The sequence below is a fragment of the Mirounga angustirostris genome, unplaced genomic scaffold (genome assembly GCF_029215605.1).
Source record: "Mirounga angustirostris isolate CCGP_5_RB_7025 unplaced genomic scaffold, mMirAng1.0.hap1 SCAF_1, whole genome shotgun sequence".
NCBI classification, from domain to species: Eukaryota; Metazoa; Chordata; class Mammalia; order Carnivora; family Phocidae; genus Mirounga; species Mirounga angustirostris.
In genome coordinates, this window is record NW_026991709.1 from 28413197 (window position 1) to 28432906 (window position 19710).

The 19710-nt window shown below is 36.3% G+C and overlaps 1 protein-coding gene across 1 annotated transcript in view; it reads left to right on the top strand.

The window, feature by feature from the left end:
• The window catches only part of SAMSN1 (SAM domain, SH3 domain and nuclear localization signals 1), a 419971-nt gene that overhangs the window by 156250 nt on the left and 244011 nt on the right, over positions 1–19710 (top strand). The window contains exons 9-11 of the mRNA XM_064580112.1: positions 10334–10536; positions 10734–10879; positions 15523–15601. The gene's annotated coding sequence lies outside the window, so the exon portion shown is untranslated. The remainder of the gene's footprint in view (positions 1–10333; positions 10537–10733; positions 10880–15522; positions 15602–19710) is intronic.

Sequence of the window (19710 nt, forward strand, 5' to 3'; positions counted from 1 at the left end):
GTATCCCATTAACAGCCCCCCTCAGGCTTCAGAGGGTGTGGGTGACACGACCAGAGAGCTCTGGGAGAAGGGCTCTGGGGCTCAGACCCCCTCATCGAGTCCAATCTGGAATCTCTAGTGGCGAAACACTCTCCAAACAGCACAAGTTAGGAAAACAGAAGAGAAATAAAACCAGGAAGAAGACCGCTGTATGAGTTAAAGATGAAGTGGGACAGACTGAACAGTCATCGTTCCTGCCAGCCAGAAGCCGGAGGCCCTATTAAAATGGAGAAGAACGTCCCAGGTTCCTTCTTAAACGTGCCAAGGTGAAGTTAGGGTCTATCGCAAATCAAAAGCCCCAGCCCAGATGCTCTGAGGCCGGAGGCAGCTTGCAGCAGTGTGCGGAGTCGGGGCTGAGGAAGGAGAATCGAGGTTGTGAGCCCAGCCTGTTGTCAAAGGCTGGAGGAGGAAAGGGGGAAGAGAGCCCAGAGAGGGGCAGAGATCGAAGCTCAGAGGCATTTTAGGCGATAGGAGGCACAGCCACAAACATTCTCCAATCCCACGCACCAGGGCTGAGGCCTGCTCAGTTCCTCGTATTTTTAAATGAAATGTGATATTTAAAATAGCACGGCCTGGAAGCTGTTATTCATCTGATAATTCCTGTAAATAAAGTAACTGGGACAGAATTTCCTTAAATTTTGAACGCACCGCCCCCCCCCCGCCCTTTTTATTTCCTGCAACCATTTAGAATTTTACAACAGTTGTGAAATTAACTGAATTTGTATGGCTTCTTTTGTAAGCTCCTCGAGATTTTGATGCCTAAGATTTTTAAGAGTAATGACCTGTAGTTGTTCACCATGCAGTAACTACCTCCCATGATATCCTGCCTAAATTCTACCATTTTCTACAGAATAGGATTTGCAAAAGGTTAGAAGCACTGAACCAGATAACCTCTATAGTCTGTTATAGTTCCGAGCTTCTCAGGATACCGTGGGAGAATTTCAGCCAGCATAGAGGGGATTTACTGCTGTCATAGTTTTTCTACTAAGCAGTAAAAAATATTTTAAGTATTTAGGTCCTGCTCCTATATGATTTTATGTTTTTAATAGGATAGTAGTTTTGTGGGGTTTTTTGACTATAACTTTAGCTAATGATAAAGGGCAAAGGATATTCTTATGGAAAGGAGCATCAGTTGAGGTACATAATTAATCATGGGGGATTGAAAGTAGGGTATCTCAGATAGCACATTCTTGCTGTTCTCTACTTTGTCTGTATATATACACGTATATACATATACATACCATCTATACATATATATAAAATTTAAGAAAGTGTGGTATTTTATTCTCACAAGAAGTCGTTTTATCTGCTAGAGAGCTTGGGATATGTAAAGCGATATAGCATAATTGGAAATGCAAAATGTTTCCCGGATTCTGTTAGTATTTGATGTTTGATTGATGAGCGTTTCATTCCCATTTGCAATTTCATATTCTGCATATGGGCAGAACTGTGTGTATGAACTTGCAGAGGTTGCTACTTAGGATGGAAACCTTAAGCTAACCTTTTGGAAATTGCCTGTCCATTTTAAATAAGAAAAAAAATCCCAAGATTCTTATATATCTTGAATGGTTTTGAATATTGTGACTTTGGGCCAATCATTCTTTATACAGGCATACCTAATTGCTCTTCATAGATACTGTGTTTTTTACAAACTGAAGGTTTGTGGCAACCCTGCATTGAGCAAGTCTATCAGCACCGTTTTTCCAATAGCATTTGCTCACTTTGTGTCTCTGTGTCAAATTTGGAAATTCTCACAATATTTTAAACTTTTTCATTATTTATATTTGTTATGATCTGTGACAGTGATTACAACTAGCTGAAAGCTCAGATGATGGTTAGCATTTTTAGCAATAAAGTATTTTTAATTAAAATATGTATTTTTTTTTTAGACATAATGCTGTTGTATATGTAAGAGACTACAGTATAGGGTAAACTAACTTTTTTTAAAAAAATATTTTATTTATTTATTTGAGATAGAATGAGAGAGAGAGAGAGAGAGCACATGAGAGGGGGGAGGGTCAGAGGGAGAAGCAGGCTCCCCGCTGAGCAGGGAGCCCGATGTGGGACTCGATCCCGGGACTCCAGGATCATGACCTGAGCCAAAGGCAGTCACTTAACCAACTGAGCCACCCAGGCGCCCTAAACTAACTTTTATATGCACTGGGCAACCAAAGAATTCATTTGACTTGCTTTATTGCAATCTTGGCTTTCTTGCAGCGGTCTGGAACCCCACCCACAATATCTCTGAATTATGCCTGTACGAGAAATATATTTGGCCTAAAAATTTTCTTAAAAAAACTCATTGTAATTTTGCATTTCTATATTCAGAAGGTACCAGTACTATAAGCAATGACAGCACTGCTAATCCGCATTTACTCATTAACAGAAATTTCTATAGTAGGCATTTAGTATCGATTTTAAAGATCTTTTTATTTTATTTTTTTCGTAAAACTAGCTAAGAATAGGGAAAAAAAAAGGCTTTTAATCCAGTTATCAGATCTGAACTGTTTTCATATTTCCACATTTACTTCTAGTCTTTGCCCACATACATACATATTTTACATAGTTGCAGGTCCTTCGTTTATTCATTTATTTGTTCATTCATTCAAGAAATATTTAAGTTTCTACTAAATACCAAGGGCTTTAATATAGCTGTGGATACAAAAATGAATGTGACACAATGCCTGGCCAGAGGAGGTCATAATATAGTGGAAGAGAGGCACATGCGAGCAGTAAAACTAGAAGTACGTGAAGAATGTGCTAGAATTGTAAAAAAGGACACAGGCAAGTGAGTGGGGCAAATGAGGTGAGAAAAGACATTGTGGGCAGGGATTCCAGTATGTGCAGAATCCAGGAAAGTTACAAGTAGTTCAGCGTAAGTGGGAGCACAGGGTATTGCCCCTAACAGTGAGAAATGAGGCTGTTGGAAAAAGGATAGAAGAAAGTTCTTGCATGCTATACATGCTATTTGAGCTTATCTTACTTTGAAGGAATCAATGATTTTTTTTTTTAAGATTTTATTTATTTATTCGACAGAGAGAGAGAGAGACAGCGAGAACAGGAACACAAGCGGGGGAGCGGGAGAGGGAGAAGCAGGCTTCCCGTGGAGCAGGGAGCCCGATGCAGGGCTCGATCCCAGGAGCCCTGGATCATGACCTGAGCTGAAGGCAGACGCCCAACGCCTGAGCCACCCAGGCGCCCCGGAATCAGTGATTTTAAAGAGAAAGTAACATGATGAGAAATAGGTTTCTGAAAAAAACACGTGGTGGGAAGGTGGAGAATGAATTAGGTTGGGGGAGGAACTGGAAGCAGAAAAAGGAGTAGGAAGGCAATTGCTGTGGTTTAAGGGAAAAATCATGAGGGTCTGAACTGAGGCAGCATGGTACAGGAGAGAGAGAGAGGAACTGGGGACTTCTACAGTTATTAGGAAATAATACTGCAAGGAGAGGGAAGACCCCCCAATTTCTGACTAGAGAATACAAGAAGAGGAGAAAAGTATATGTGATATGTGAGCAAAGTATGTGTGGTAGGGAGTAGAGGAATGCAAGGTGATGACAGGGAAGGTGATGTTCATTTTGCTTCTTGTTGAAGTAAGCCAAAATAACAGCTTGATAGTGGCTCAGAATTAGGGGCACCTAGGTGGCTCAGTTGGTTAAGCATCTGACTTTGGCTCAGGTCATGATCTCAGGGTCCTGGGATCGAGCCCCGAGGCAAGCTCCTAGCTCAGTGGGGGAGTCTGCTTGTCCCTGTCCCTCTCTCTCTATCCCTCCCCACTCTTGTGCTCTCTCAAATAAATAAATAAAATCTCAAAAAAAAAAGTGAGGGAGAACACCAGGTAGCAGTGAGAGGTAAGCAACTTCAAATATTGTCTTTTGGTTGTTACATGTAGTATGGTAAGGTTACACCTTACCATAACTTTAATAGCTACATAATATGCCATATAGTGACCGCAGAATAATTTAGCAAACATGTAAAAAGCATTTTTCCTCTAAAATAGCTGTGCATTGAGTACATTTGTGCATATGATTTTTTGGTGTTGTTATGCTATTTTTATAGGATAAATTCTCAGGAACTGCATCATTGGGTCAAAGAATATGAGTGGTTTGGGCCTTTTGGTTTTTCTAAGCCATTTATCATCATTTATATGATATTAGGGAATGGATTCAGAAAAAATAATTTGGCAGGTGAAATAAAATGACAGAATTTTGAACTGAAATTCATAACCTTGGTGAATATGCCTAGATTTACTACATCATTTGGTTTGAGGTTAATTATTTTTCTCAGATATTATTGTTTTGAAATAAAGGTGGTTCCAGAGTAGGACTCCCAGCAAAAGTCACTTTTGACCTTATAATATTCCTGCTTGGGTGATATACTTGTTTATCTTGTGATTTAAAGTCTTAATAGAAAGAAGCAAAATACTGGTTTTATCAGACATTGGAAAAACTAATTTTATTCTTAATTCTATAAGGTGAGAATAAAATTGACTATCTTTTGAATCTTCATTTATGGTCTTTGGTAGCTACCTAGATCGCCTCATGGGGGAGCTGCCTCTGATTAGAAGAGCAAGCAGGTTCTATTTTTGATGCTTTGTATTTATATGGAGGAGTCCATTTATTGTCTAAAACATGTGACTTTAAGTAACCATAGATCCTAAATGGAAGAAAAATCCATGAGTTAAATAACAATATTTGTTACCAAAGCTGATCACTTTATAGGAATACATAATCTGGGGCGAATCTATTGCATAAAATTCAGTAATTTGTGCTGAAGTAATCACGTTACCTTGACAGGCCTGTTGTTGATTTTACTGTCTTTTTGCCTCCAGCATTTTTGCTTTTCATTTGTACAAGATGAAGAAGATACACGATATGAGTTTGGCTCATGTGTCCGAATATGGCTCCCCAGGGAAGACTTGATACAGCTGAAGCTATTGCTTGTTAGAGACCTTTTATTTTGAGCAGCTGCCTTAACAGCCTTCATCTTGTTACATGAGCTGTATCTCTGCAATAGGAAGAGAAAGATATGCCTGAGCTATACTTTTTGACTAAAACTTAAAATTGCAAAATCAAAAACAGAGATGGATGTCCCTGAAGTTATATTTTTATAATATGTGACAGGTACGCAATTTTCTTACCCAGTTTTAAAGCATTCCCTTAATCCCCAGAGGTTTTTGTTTTGTCTCATTCACACAAACTATTGGCCATAAACTACTGCATTTTGGTTTAGTAGTTTGAGTCCTTATCCAGAAGGCATCTCAAAGGGCTCATCTACAAAAATAGATTCCAGGGCCACTCATCCTGAAGGACAGTTCAGTACTTCCTTTCCTCCTGTGCCCCTATATGCACATGAAGAAAACCTCAGTTCCTCAGCTGTTCATGGAATATAAGGAATGAATTATGCTTGTTCATCTAATTGTGCTTAACCAGAGGACTAGGATGGAGTCAACCACAGGTTTATTTGTGAGATGCGGCAAGAATGGCTTTTATTTTGTAATACCTAAGTCAGCTGGGAATCTAGGTGATGGCAGTGCCAACACCTCGCAGGCATTCTTCGTGCCTGTGAGTTTAGAAATTCATATGTTCTCTGAAAGTACCAGCACCGTACGAAAATGTCACATGTCATTCCAAGCCCCCTTTACATAGTTGCAGTGGATATGATCAATAACAGTTACCTTAATGTTTGTTTGACCCCTTATGGCTGATTGACTCAATTTACTAGTCGCTTTGGTATATTCAAGAAGTAATCCAAATTCTTTCTTCATTTCAGTTAAGGAACAAGTCAGAGAAAACACACTTTGATCTGTTGGGAGGCAGAAGTTCTCTCTTAAGTGACAATCTTGTTGGACTTCTAAACTAAAGCCTAAACTGAACTGCAATATATTTGTTGATACTTGGCCTCATTTGATTCTTTTACTCTTTAATTGAAGGTCAGTTTTTGGCCATAAATGCATAGAAGATAAAAATATATTGAGCTTGAGTTTGGTCTGCTGAATGGGTGAGGGCTTCAGATTTTTCCTTATAAACATATGTTGCAAAAGAACAGCAGGCAATAGGTGTAATAATAGAAGCCAATACAGGGGATATCTGGACTGGAACTCTGAGTAGATATTAATGATGCCCTATTGTCCAACACAAGGGCTAAGCAATATTTCAGGGATGTGGGCCCTTTTCTGGGGGCTTATTCATTCCAGTGAGATGGATTTAGAAGAGAAGAGCCCTAATCAGGGAAATCCAAATCAAAACCTCAATGAAATACCGCCTCACGCCAGTCAGAATGGCTAAAATTAACAAGTCAGGAAACGACAGATGTTGGCGAGGATGCGGAGAAAGGGGAACCCTCCTACACTGTTGGTGGGAATGCAGGCTGGTGCAGCCACTCTGGAAAACAGTACGGAGATTCCTCAAAAAGTTGAAAATAGAGCTACCATACGACCCAGCAATTGCACTACTGGGTATTTACCCCAAAGATACAAATGTAGGGATTCAAAGGGGTACGTGCACCCCAATGTTTATAGCAGCAGTGTCCACAATAGCCAAACTATGGAAAGAGCCAAGATGTCCATGAACAGATGAATGGATAAAGAAGATGTGGTATATATATACAATGGAATGTTATGCAGCCATCAAAAGGAATGAGATCTTGCCATTTGCAACGACATGGATGGAACTGGAGGGTATTATGCTGAGCGAAATAAGTCAATCAGAGAAAGACATGTGTCATATGATCCCACTGGTATGAGGAATTCTTAATCTCAGGAAACAAACAGGGTTGCTGGAGTGGTGGGGGTGGGAGGGATGGGGTGGCTGGGTGATAGACATTGGGGAGGGTATGTGCTATGGGGAGCACTGTGAATTGTGTAAGACTGATGAATCACAGACCTGTACCTCTGAAACAAATAATACATTATATGTTAAAAAAAAAAAAAAAGATAGTAGGAAGGGAAAAATGAAGGGGGAGGGAAATTGGAGGGAGAGACAAACCATGAGAGACTATGGACTCTGAGAAACAAACTGAGGGTTCTAGAGGGGAAAGGGGGTGGGGGATGGGTTAGCCTGGTGATGGGTATTAAAGAGGGCACGTACTGAATGGAGCACTGGGTGTTACATGCAAACAATCATGGAACACTACATCAAAAACTAATGATGTAATGTAGGGTGATTAACATAACATAATAAAATAAAATAAACTAATACAATGCTATTTTTCATATGTAAAAAAAAAAAGAAGAGGCCTAGAGAATTCTCCTCTGACAGGGCTTGTCTTTGGGTCTCCTTGAAACCAGGTTTGTTGGTAGGAAAAGCTTGAGTAACAGGATAAGTGTCAGAGTACTATTTCATATTTAAACTCTGAACAGTTTGATATGTTTAAATAAGTTTGAACATAGATTGGACTTGTACAGGGAGCCACGTTGGAGGAATAAAAGCACAGAGCAGAAACAGATTGGGTATTGTATTGGATGTGGTATTTTTCTATTTTAAGTAGTCACTTCTTAGGATTAGTATTCTATTTCTTTTGATTTAATATGTAGTAACTAATATTAAGAATAAAGGTCTTATATTTTTAAACTCCTTAACCGAATGTATTTATAGGAATGGGCATCATTTTTGTCCTTAGCAGTTTTAGTTAGTAAGTAATGATTAGCAGACAGCATGATAATTGTTGAAATACTGTGGGAGTGTCAGTAACAAAGCCTTCTCTTAAAATCCTAGGAATTTATTGTGTAAAGGGTTCCACATTCTTTATTGTAGTTTTCTTTCCAATAGTGTTTTTGAGACATTTCTGGCATGTTTCTTCAGCTTCTTGTTTGATTTCTGTCAAACAGGATTTTTCCAGTATTTGTGTTACCAGTCATAGGAAAAAGCAGATCATCGTTAACATTAAAATGTTACCGAGATTTCAGAGCTGGAGGCCATTATCTTTTCCTATTTTTCTTTATGCTACAGTATTTGTAATGTAGTGTTCCCAAAATAATAAGCAACTTTTGGGAAATAAATTTAGTAAGTAGCCAACTAATTTCTCACATAAAACCAACAAAGAAAGATAGTGCCATCAGATTAAGCTCTTAAACTGTGTATACAGAGTCTATATCTATAAAGTGTAAACTACTAAGCTCTATCAGTACAACAGTAACTACCCGTTATATTGACCAACCAGAATTTATCCATTTTTATTCATACTGATCTTGCTTTCAGGATAGAGAGGGATTTTCCTCCTTTTTCTGTTGGCTATGAGTGGAAGTCATCAATTTTTTTTTTCTGACTTTCATTAATGGTTTGAAATAAAGAGTTAGATGCATGGCTTTTCAATTTCTTTTACTACTTTATTTTATTACTTGGTTATTTTAAGGTCAAAAGATTTCCATTTCCAAAATACATAATAGAAATAAGAAAGCAGTAAAATTTGGACTTAGATAATATGGACATTTTTCTTAAAAGTGTCAACATGATTTACAAATTATTAAAAAGGCAGTAAAATTTGAACTTACATAGCATAAACTTTACCTTAAACTGTCAGATACATTATTTTAATGTTACTTTATTAATATATCACTAATAATTATTTTTCTAATCAACAGAGAAAGTGAAGTAAAATCTAGTTACCCAAGAAATCATTAGAATTGGAAACACTAGATATTCTTGTGTTAATTTGGTTTTGTTTCCCTGAAGTCTATATTTCCTCTGTGTTATCTGAGATCGACTGTATATTATCAAATACGTGAAGGAAAGGTGAGGGTTTTCTAGTTGAATCAGGCTCCAAACATCATTTTTATATAAGTTATCTGGAGAATTGACAAAAGTGGTTTCATTTAAAGGCTTTCTGTAGGAGATAATTGCTTCAGTTTTCCATTTAGCTAGAATGATCCTGGCCATAATGTCCTCTTCTGTTGAATTTCTCTTCAAAGTCGGATTCCAGAATCCCTACAAAATCTGAAACAGTGCTCCTCATTTAGGTAACTTAGCATCCTCACAGAAATCCTGTCATAATTCATTTGTAAAACAATACCTCTACATATCTAAAATAGTTTTTCATAAGAAGAATGTTCCGTAGGAAAAATAGTTCCAAGGGAAAAATAATTGGCCTGTCCCTTGGACAAAATGCTATTAAATAGTGTATTATGAGAACAGGTAACACTTTCCTTGTCTTTGTGATTTTTTTCAATATAAATTTTAGAGAAATGTTAGAGAAATCACTTCAAAATAGAATATACCAGAAATAATCAGTCCATAAATGGTTCTTTTGAGGACTGTTAAATGAAAAGTTACCAAATGAAGTACTCCTCCATGTTTGCAAAACAGTTTTCATCCACAGGAGGCTTGCAGCATTTGGTATTTCTAGAAAGGTATGGCAGAAGTAGTGCTAGAATTGTGATTTTTGCCAACTCATATTCCCTAATGGCAATAGACCCTCCAGAAAAGAATTGAAAATTAAAAATGATGATAGTATGTTCTATATATCATCAATATATTCTCTAATATTTATTGTTAAGTATACATAAAGTGTAGCCAATTGTAATAATAACTACTTTATTAATACCTGTTGTCAAAGATCTTTGAAAACAAAGCTTGTAAGATTAGGGACCAACAGGAATGTATTCCTTAAAATGATAGGATTATTTTAAAAATATCCTCCACCTGTCCACCCCGGTGGGAGAGTACTTGCATGGTATGGGTATGAATATTTGGGCAAAGTGCTTGAAACATTAGGACACAGCAAAAATGGTTTTGAAATGTTTTCTTGTTCAAAATGCATTTGTTGCCAGGTCACTACTTGTTGATCATTTTATATCCCATGCCTAAGAGTGTTTAAAACACCGTATTACAGGCTTCTCATTCCATGTTGGGCAACTTTTAAATCCACGTGTCAGTGGTGAATGAGTTGATTAGTAGCGTGGATGACTGCTGGGATCTCCCCTTCCCTTTATTGACAGTTCCTTTGTAAAGCAAATGCCAGTTCTGCAGTCTAGAAAGACAGGAGCTCCCCTGTTCATTAGACATGCAGCAGTAAAATGGGTATGATAGCTATGGAAATGTATTTGCAATATGTTCTCTTTGCTCGATACTCATACAAATACTGCAGTCCCTATTTACTCAAAGCAGTAATGTATAATAGAATACTTACAGTCTTTGTGAGGTTCCTGTGACCTTGAATTGGTGTTCATCTCAGACAGTAATTGCCATATTAGAAATTGCCATCCTCATCTTTTGCAATTATTTTCATTTTTAATTTTCAAAGTTACCATCCTAGTACTTTTAATATTTTTTTTTAAAGATTTTATTTATTTATTTGACAGAGAGAGAGGCAGGGAGAGACGGAACACAAGCAAGGGGAGCAGCAGAGGGAGAAGCAGGCCTCCCGCGGAGCAGGGAGCCCGATGCCGGGCTCGATCCCAGGACCCTGGGGTCATGACCTGAGCTGAAGGCAGACGCTTAACGACTGAGCCACCTAGGCGCCACCACTTTTAATACTGAAAAATTTTTTAACTTCAGTTTTCAGGTGAGTATCATTATTCACCCCTGGAGGACTCATCACGTTGGGGATTTCCAACTACTCCCCTAAAATGAATGCTTCACTGGAACAGTTTCATCCCATTAGGAACATGGGAAAACAAGCAGCCACTTATCTCTTTTGGCTTAAGCCAAAAGAACCTAAATGAAAGAAATAAACACAAACTAATCTGGTGATACTTTCAGGAAATGCACTAATGACATGAATGCTTATGGGTCGTTGTCATTGTCATCACCATCAGCAGCAGCAGGAGCATCACATGTAGTACTTCCTATGTGCTCAGCACTGTTCTAAGAGCCTACCCATATTAACCTAAAAAGAAGCCTTTGAGGTAGGTACTATTATTATTCTTTTTTGGGATAAAGGAGGCAAGGAGAACAAGGAGGCAAGATTGGTTATGAGACTTCCCCTAATCACCCAGGTAGAAGGTGCTAGAGCTAGAATTTGACCCCAGGCAGTCAGGCTTCAGAATAAACCCTCAGTCCTTATGTTTTAGCTTCATGTTATGATGTCTTATCTCCATGTTTTTTATTTTGTATAACTGTGGGTGGGCTGACATTCATTTGAACTTCCCTATTTTTTAATCCTTTATTGGGGCTTTGGAAATATTTTTTTATTAATAAAAAGTTATAGTTACCACAAAATTCCCAGAGCACCTAACTTTTGAGTTGTTCCAAGCCTTCATTTGTTTCTGGGTCAACTTTTTCTGAATCATCATTCACAAAATGAATAAGGCTGATCTTATAATATTGCCATGTTCAGCTCTCCAAAAATAACCATTGTGGCACGTGACCTATCATTCTTATGGATCCTATTGAATGATGAGCTCAGCTGCTTGTACAAATCATTTTCTTTTCCTTCTCCTTTAATACTGTCTATCAGCAAATCAGGAGGCAGTATTTCCTTTTGTGGTGGTGCTCAAAATATGAGGATTTTACACTTGTAAAATGTGCTTTTATATCTTAGCCCACTATCTATTATAAACAAAGCCAATAAAAACATGCCATGTTATAACTTTTTCTAAATCAGAATTATTTTCCAGATCAGTAAATGCCATGTTATCATTGTCATCACCTTACACTATTTTAAACAACCGACTTAAGAGAACCTGGATGGATAGAATTTAGCAAGTGGTGAAAAGAAAAAAATGACCTCTTGATTGTTAGATCAAATGCAGTTGAATTTTGACCTGCGTGTGATGGCCTTGTCCACAGTTAATGACTAAATTGATCTATTCTTTGTTGATTTGGTCTTTTCTTGTCAGCTTTAAAGATCAATTTTTGCCTTATTGCTCAGGTTGTCATGTAGTTTATTTGTTTTTGTCGTTGAAAGATAAAGAATTACCCACCTATCAATCAGGGATATGTCTCAGGTAAAGATAGACAATAAGGAAGTCAGATCATTGAGTTGAAGAAATCACTGATGTTGAGGAATATAATTGTTTAGTATTTTGTTTAACCAGATTGGCTCCTGATGTTTATCAAATTTTGTAGATAATGAATGAGTTGCACATTACTTATTAATTGCCTTTTTGTATATGTTGATGATCTAGATTGTATACCAAATCAGGCAAAGAACGTGATAGCTTTTGGTTTATAATCTAGGACAGAAAAAACAAGCATAATTTTTAAATATAATGGATATTTAAATAATGGACATGTTTCTATGTGGAACAGGAAAGAGATAAATGCATTTTTTGGTATCAAAGATTGATTGAGAGGGGTTTAGAGAAGGTCACTTTGCCTTATTGCTAGTCAGAGATAATTCATCGATGGGGTATATTTTCAAGAGGAGTTGAAAGCAGAGGGAAATGGCTGTTAGTAGGCTTTATTTGGGATAATAAAGACATTCTAGGAATAGACTTTAACATGGGAGGTTACAGATGTGGAATGAGAGCCCTGGAGGCAAGGTAAAATGTGGGCCTGGCAATAGACATAAGTAAATAGAAGGTGGAACTCAAAATTGAAGACTTCCCTTAATTCTTTGAAAGGAAGTAGTGTTTTAATGAAGCCAGAATGCTATGAAGACCCTGTTCACACCTGGAAAAAATGTACAGAGTGTGTTACATTTAAATTAAAGTTTAAATTAAAGTCTCATCCTATAACAAATTAGTCATTAAGTATATTCTAGAACACTTTCTTAACTGGTGTCTGAAGTACCTGGAAAACAGTCATTAAAATTTCGTTTATATTTGGTGATAGGCAGATCATTCCCTAGAACATTGTCTAAATGCTGCTGAGAGATGTAATTTGACTAGTAAATTAATGGTTTCTGGTGATCTTAATGTTAACATAACATTTGGAGGCATTGCTCATCAGGGCTGCAATATTGTGTTTTACAAGATGCATGAGACAAAGGCACTTAATGAGTTTGGGCTGCACGGCACATATTGTGCCTAACTCTGTTCAAACTGTTACAGGCTTCCTGCCAAGATATGTAGGAGGAATTGCCTAAAAGATTAGTAGAAGAAATGGTCCCAGCCCCTGCTGGGTACCCTTGTGACTGGTTTGTCAACAGTTGGAGAAAATTTTGGTATAGACAGTAAACAATTAGTGTCAGTTCATAGAAATGCTGGACCCCTGCATAAGGTTTATGAAAAGAGAAATAGTGACTCTAGTATAGTATTTTCTTCTTTGTGATAAGTGTGGTTTTAATAGGTAATGGCTACTCCTAATATTCATTATTCATGTCCATTCACATTTTTAATAAAAATTTTCTGTGATAAATTCCATTTGATATACTTCTAGAAAACGAATGGCTAGATAGCATTGCAAGTTTAATATTCCTTTTTTATATACATAGCAAAAATTTAAAATTATTCACATCCTTATTAAATTTTAAACATAAATAACAATTAATGTTGTTGCCCATTAATAGTCTACAAGTGAAAAATGGCAAAGGCTGTTTGTTATCCTACATGGTCTGCTGCTTAGAGGACACACATACATAAACATTATTCCTGAGTTGTAAAATCATTGTACAATGAAAGAATAAATTATCTATAAAATTTGAAACATACACAACTGGAATAGTTTTATTTAAAAATTTTTTTTTGCAAATTCTTTAGCGTATGCTCTTTGTTGGTTATCAACATTTTTTCTTGTATGTTATCTTAAAAAATATCCATTCTTTACCAGCTTATAAATGTTTTACGTAGTAACAAAGCTTAACTTTTTTGTTACACCATTACCAACATATTGGCCAATGTTTATTGAATATTTTCTATGTGCCAGGAACTGTTCAAAGCACTTTATATGTATTAACACATAATTAACTCACAGTAATCCTAAGATGTAATTACTGTTACCAGCATCACTTTATAGAAAAATGAGGTACTGAGTAATCAGGCAGTTTGTCCAACCTCACAGCTGGGAGGCGGTACTGTGAGGATTCAGTCCATGTAGTCTGACTGAGTCAGTCCTGGTGACGATTATATAGGTTACCTTTTTCAGATTACCTGGGAACGAATGTTTGTGGTGGATGAAATTAAACTGTAGAATGATTTTAAATTAGAGGCTCTTTCTTAGGAGTGCGTATGTTCTGCTTTAAAAAATATAATAGCCAAACTAAGATTTGAAATGATTGTTTGCGTTCAGTACTACTATTATTATTTTTACCATATTAACTATTTTAAATATATGGTTCAGTAGCATTAATACATTCATACTGTTGGTTCAGCTATCACCACTGTCCTTCTGCAGAACTTTTTCTTCATCCCAAAATGAAGCTCTGTACCCATTAAATAATACCTTCCCTCTATCCCCTTTTCTCAGCCCTTGGCAAACACTACTCTACTTTCTGTCTTTGTATCTCACTTCTCCCCTCTATAAAGTGATGCTGATAACAGTAATTACCTCTTAGGATTATTGTGAGTTAATAATAGGCTTAGCATAGCATGATCTCTCTTCAGAGCTATGTCAGACTGCAAGGGGGGCACTTGGATGGTAGAGTTCTGCTAAGATGAACCAAACATCATTTGAATTGCCTGCTATTTCACTATTGTTTTCTGCCCAAAGAGAAACACTTTCATAATATGGGTGTGGGGTGGGGGTGGTGGGGGCTGTTGGTGGGAAAGAGGCAAGATGGGAAGGAAGGAAGTTTGAAGAACCTACTAACAGGAATGAAATAGTTAATTGGTTTATATTAGGATTCCAGGGAGGGGTGTGTATGTGTGTGTGCATGCATGTGCATGTACGTTTGTATGCTGGCAGAGCTTGAGGAGCTAGGGGTAGATATATCAGAAACAACTGTGAGTTGTTTTCAAATTATTCTCTGCTGCTTTGCATTCCAGTTCTTCAGGATTCGACTAGTCTTTGGGGATGGGAGTCTGTGTCATTTGTAGAAGCCCTTTTGTTGGTGTTGGTACCCCTCAAAGCCCACCCCCATACAGTTTTACACACAACTATGCAGGCACTTACATGCCAGTTAAGAACTACTGCACTGATTACATCATCTAAAAAGGAGGAAAAACGAAAGGCTAGTCCGGAGCTGGCTTATCCTTGGTTGTTGTGAAACACATTTGGGAACATGGAGGCAAGCAGAACTGGGAATTTCAAGTATATTTGAGCTAACAATTTTGGATAGTAATGCCAATAAGCAGAGAAAGTGGTGGTAGCTGTGAAACACAAACAAACAAAATGAGGAAAAAAGCCAGAAAGGTGGCAGAGATGCACAGATATGGTCTAGGAAGAATCCATGGGCCCAGGACTGAGGCCATGAAGCATAACCTGTGGATTTAATCAACAAGCACATAGCTAGGTACCATGAAAATAAATAGAAAATCAGTTTAACACATGTCTTAAGACAAACATTGAAATACTTTGTTTTTAGGGATATGATCATTTTACTTTTAAAATTGTTAAAATAGATTCCTGGTTCATTCAAGAGGTATGCCTAATTCACTTATTTTAGATGTCTTAAACATTCCTTGAGTATAGTTCAATCAGAATCACCAACTTGTCTTGGTTTCCTCAGGACTTTCTCAGTTTCAGCGCTGAAGTCCCATGTTTCTGGAATTCCTTTAGTCTTGGGAAGTTGATGACGATTGGTCACTGTAAGTTGAAGACACATTATTTATGACCATATCCTTATCATTTTATGTTGTACATATTAATTATATTTTCCTACTGTGTTTTTTTCTGTTTTCATCTTCATCTGTAAGAATAATAAATAGTATACAATAAAGTCAACTTTTCTTTGAATTACAATACTGTCGTTTTTGAAGCAGACATTTTTGCTTTCAAAGGAAGAAGGCAGCAAAATGTTATTGAAAGCAGTTGCATTTAATGTTTAAAGTGATACTTCCTAGATTAGATACCTGGCTGGTGCCCAGATGTTTTAGGAATGCATCTTAATTAATTATAATGTCTGGCTTCAAAATGCACGTGCATATGTTTGGAAAATCTATCTGTTGGGCATATGTATCTTTCTTAAGAGAATTCACTCCAGTGGAAAGGAAGAGAGCACAGGTGTTAGGATTCTTATTCTCAGATACGCATTTGTTCTCAGATAATCATTTAAAACTGTTTGTTTTTTCCTAATACAAGCATTTTCCATTATACATTTTCCTCCAAGCATTGCTTTAGCACCTTCCCATACCTTTTAATACATTGTGTTTTTATTTTCATTAAGTTCAAAACATGTTCTCATTTTCCTTTCAACTTGCTCAGTGACACATAGGCTATTTAGAAGTATGTTGTTTAATCTCCAAATATTTGGGAGTTTTATAGATCTCTTTCTGTTACTGATAACTAATTTTGTTATGAATGGAGAAGATACTTGGTATGGTATCAGTTACTTTCATTTGGTTGTGGTTTTTTCGTGGCACAGATTAAGGTCCATCTTGCTGAATTTTCCATGTCCACTTGAAAAAAGTGTTGAACCTGCTGTTGTTAGGTTGAATCAGTTGATATTGAGGTCTTCTAGATCCTTAGAGATTTTCTGTCTGTTGTTCTATCAATTACTGAGTGAGTTGTGTTGGAATCTCCATCTATAATTGCAGATTTTTATATTTTTCCTTTTAGTTCTATCAATTTGTACTTCAGCTCTGTTGTTAGTGTGTACATGTTTAGGAATTTTATGTCTTCTTGGTGAATCTAATTATTTATCATTATGTAATTTTCCCCTTTATGCCAGGTAATATTCCTTCTTCTGAAGTCTACTTTGATATTAATATAGCCACTTCAGCTTTATTTTGATTTGTGTTTGCATAGTGTGTTTTCCCCATCCTTTTTCTTTTAACCTATTTATATCTTTATTTATATGTAAAGTGGGTTTCTTGTGAACAGCATGTATTTGGATTCTGCTTTATCAATTTGACCATCTCTGTATTTTCATTAGTATGTTTTGATCATTTACCTTTAATGTAACTATTTTACATAGTTTAATTGAAAGATGCCCAACTTGCTAGTTGTTTTCTATGTGTTTTCACTTGTTTTTCTCTTCCACTTTTTTTTCTGCCTACTTTTAAATTATTTACTATGATTCCACTTTAACTTATTGGCTTATTACTTATACCTCTTACTATTTTTAGGGTTTCCCTTGGGTTTACAATATGCACTTTTGATTAATCACAGTTTACCTTTAAGTAACATTGTAACACTTCATGTATAATGTCAGAAACTTACAATAGTATACTTCCAATTCATCCCTCTCAATTTTTTGATGTTGTTGCCACAAATTTTTCAGGCCTTAGAAAAATGCAACCCTTAGGACAAAGCTAGTCATATTTATTTATAATGTATAATTTATGGCTACTTCTCATGCTACAAAGGCATAGTTGAGTAATTGCAACAGAGACCTTATGGCCCACAAAGCTGAAGATGTTTACTACCTGACTAAAGAAAAAGTTTGACAACTCCTGCTTTAGACAGTTATCCTTTTTAGTGTGATTAAGAAAAGAATATCTTTTATATTTACCTTTATTTTTTTAAAGATTTTATTTATTTATAGGACAGAGAGAGACACAACGAGAGAGGGAACACAAGCAGGGGAAGTGGGAGAGGGAGAAGCAGGCTTCCTGCCGAGCAGGGAGCCCGATGTGGGGCTCGATCCCAGGACCCTGGGATCATGACCTGAGCCGAAGGCAGGCGCTTAACAACTGAGCCACCCAGGCGCCCCTACCTTTATTTTAACCATATTCAGCAATCTTCATTTTTTTCCAGGGGATCCAAGTTTTTGTTTGTGTCATATTCCTTCTTGCTGAAGAACTTCTCTTTAATATTGTAGTTCAGTTCTGTTGGAAATGAATTCTCTCAGTTTTTTTTAACCTGAAAAAATATCCTTTATTTTTTAGTTATTTTTGATGAACATATTTTTCTGGCTTAACAGTTATTTTTTATCTGTCCCTGCATAGTCTTGCTTGCATTGTTTTTGTCAAAATTTCTGCTCTAATTCTTACTTTTATTTCTTTGTATATAATTTGGATTCCCCACCCACCATGTTCAGTATTTTTTCTTTGTCATTAAGTTAAGCCATTTGAATATGATGTGCCATAGGGGCAGGGGTTTTTTTTCCCCCCTGGCTCCTTTTCTCTTTGTTCTCCTGGGAGTCCAGTTTTGCTTATGTTAGATTAGTTGATATATTCTCACTGCTTTTCAATGCTTTCTTATGTTTTCTTTTTCTGTTTCACTCTTTCTTATCTTTGTGTTTTAGCTGAGGTAGTTTCAATTGACCTATCTTCAGATTCATTGGTTCTTTTCTTGATTATGTCAAATCTAATGAGTCTCTCAAAGTCATATTACCATTGGCTTTTATTTCTAGCATTTCTTGCAGCTCTCATATAATTTCCATTTTTCTGCTAAAATTCCCAATCTGTTTTTCACCTTTTGCACTAGATCTTCTGACATATTAATCATAGTTTTAAAAAAAATTCCCTGTCTGTTAGTACCAGCAATTACAGTGCTTCTGTTTGGTTAGTTTCTAGTGCCCTACTTTTAAGTTTACTGATATTTTCTCTATCAGTGTCTAATCTGCTAAACCTATCCTATAGAATAGTTTTCATTTCTTCCTTGAGATTTCCTATTTGTTTTCTCATTGTGTGTATGTTTTACTTTAAATCTTTCTCTCTCTATATATATTTAAATTTATTTTTATTGTTTTTAATCTCTGCTTTACAGTCTGGTAATTCCATCTGTGTTTTTATTTTATTTTGGGAACTCTGCCTATTTACTGATTTTTCTTGTATTTTCTTTTTTACATATCTAGTAATTTCTTATTGGATGATGGACATTATTGAGCTCACATTGTTGAGTCTGGATTTTATGGTCTGTTAATAGAATGTTGTGTTCAAGTAGACAGTAAATTTTCTAGAGCATGTGGTTAATCATTTTGAGACTTGATTTTAAGCTTTATTAGGAAAATTCTATAGTGGAATTCTTTTTGCAGGACTATATTAGCTACTTTCCACATATGGTTTCTCTTAATTCTAATGAATACCTAACAAGTTCAAAAAGAGAAATACAGTGTATGTTAACCTATTATAAGGGTTTGACATTAGAAAGTTCTCAGCAAAGTACCTATTTAGAAGAGCCATGAGGTCTTCATTCAGTCATTCCTCTATCAATTATTACTCTCAGGAGGACTAGGAAGATATTAGCAAGAAGAGGCAGATTCATGGATTTTAGAGAAGGAAATGTACAAAAGGTTATAGGAAGTCTGAGGAGAGAGTACAGGCTTCTGGTTTCAGGAGGTGCTAGGAAGTCAGATTCATGAAGGAAGTGTCACTTTAATTGGATCTTGAAGGAAGGAAGGATTTACATTATGAGCTTTGATGGAGGAAAGACATTTCAGGCATAGCTAACACATATAAACAATTTTAGAAAACTGGTAAAAATCAGCATGTGAAAGTTGTCAAAAGTGTTAGGTGGGAACATAATAGTACTTAATATGGTTACTGTACATGTAAAGTGAAATAATGCATGTAAAATGCTTACCAAAATATTTGGCATATGGTATATACTAAAATATTGTTTATTTTGCACATATTTGGGAGGAAATATTTGATATTTAAACGAAATGATAGCTTGTATATATTCATTTAAAAAATGAATATCTCACCTTTTTAAAGAGATATTTAAAACCATTGTTATATTCACTTTTAAAATTATTAATTTTCTGTTGTCATATTTTTCAGGTTAATCATTATTTCTTGTGGACCCTCTA